Below are 1,551 nucleotides of genomic sequence, written 5' to 3' on the forward strand. Positions count from 1 at the left end.
AACGTTAGGAGACAGGAACATAGCGGTGTGGATCACAGAGCAAACAGGGATAGCCGATATTCTCGTTCACATTAAGAGAGGGGGAAATGGAGCTGGCATGACCATGTAATACGTACGGTGTATAACCGGTGCTCTATTAGAGCTACAGAATGGGTCCCAAGGGAAGGGAAGCGCAGTCGAGGACGGCAGAAAATTAGGCGGGATGCTCAAATTAAGAAATTGGCAGGCACAAGTTCTAATCAGCTAGCGCAAAACAGAGGTAATTTGAGATCCAGCCTTCTCCCTGCACTGGTCATAAAAATAGGCTGACGATACATATGAACATATATACTTGAAGAAATCCAAGTTGAAAAACATAACATTTCCTTTCGACATTTCGGCTGGGGACCGGCCGTAACGTAGAAAACAAATTTCGGCTGTCCAGAGGGCCCGCGATGCGGCGGTCGGGCATGGCCCGACTGTCCCAACGTGGGAGCGGCCCGCTGCGCGCCGAGTCGCGTACCTCAGGACTTTCATTAAAGTGTTGCATCCATCGATATCTTTCAACGTGAATTTCTTCAAATAACTTCACAGTTGCCAAAACTCTTGGTAGTATCTAACCGTATACATATACATAATTGTCAAATATGTGGACTTTTAATAGCAGTGTTGTCCAAGGATTCACGTAAGAACCAGAGAAAATAGAGCAGTATTAACAATGTTAGAAAAGGCGTCGTCCCTCACTTTAACTGCGAAACCCAGACAGCGAATCTTGCGAACGCTTGCTGGTCGTTTTTCTTTTTCTTCTTCTTCTTCTTCTTCTTCTTTCCTTTCTTTTTTTTTTCTTCTTTTTTTCTATTCTTTGTCGTCCTGAGGTCGTCTGTGTCTGTTGCCCCACAGGTTGCAAGTGCGCTTTTGTGATGCATGACCGTTCTTTATACCATTGTTAATTCACAAATTTTCACAAGGAAGTCACGCTGTGTGAATACCGCGTAAATAGCATAAAATGCTATTTGTATGCACTTGTCAAAATATTGTCTGGATGTTCACGCGTCGGCTTCTCGCTTCAGTAGCAGCGGATGGCACATGTATCTCTCCTCCTAGATATCATATAGCTGTCCAGCCCAAACCAGCTCGGCTCGTTGGTCTAGGGGTATGATTCTCGCTTCGGGTGCGAGAGGTCCCGGGTTCAAATCCCGGACGAGCCCGAGTCTTTTTAAATCGTGCTTTATTTTATTGCTGCTTTGAGTTAGACCAGGCTTCTTTTTTAGCTTTTTTTTTTATTTGCTTAATTTTGTTTGTATGCAGCAAACGTGCGTATCGTTATCAACAGCTGTCACCTATACTAAAATTCTTGAGACCAATTATTTGGTCTCAAGGGATCTCTTACAGTCATCTCGAAAAAACAAAAAGGAGAGAGAGAGAAACAAGGACTGCTTCAGCATGGTCGCTGGTCCGACGCGCCGGTGCATCCCGGCGAGAAGCAAGATGAGGCCCGTATAGATGGCCAGAAAGTGATGCTTTTATGATGTACGCGTTTATGCGATTATACAACAAACTGTGGTCGACGGT

General features: G+C 44.7%; 1 non-coding gene across 1 annotated transcript; it reads left to right on the plus strand.

The window, feature by feature from the left end:
* The first annotated feature begins 1,115 nt into the window (after window positions 1-1,115).
* Trnap-cgg (transfer RNA proline (anticodon CGG)) lies at window positions 1,116-1,187 on the plus strand. The gene has a single exon. It is a non-coding gene; the product is annotated as a tRNA-Pro (tRNA).
* The last annotated feature ends 364 nt before the right edge of the window (window positions 1,188-1,551 follow it).

Source organism: Dermacentor silvarum, unplaced genomic scaffold (assembly GCF_013339745.2).
Source record: "Dermacentor silvarum isolate Dsil-2018 unplaced genomic scaffold, BIME_Dsil_1.4 Seq709, whole genome shotgun sequence".
Lineage (NCBI taxonomy): Eukaryota > Metazoa > Arthropoda > Arachnida > Ixodida > Ixodidae > Dermacentor > Dermacentor silvarum.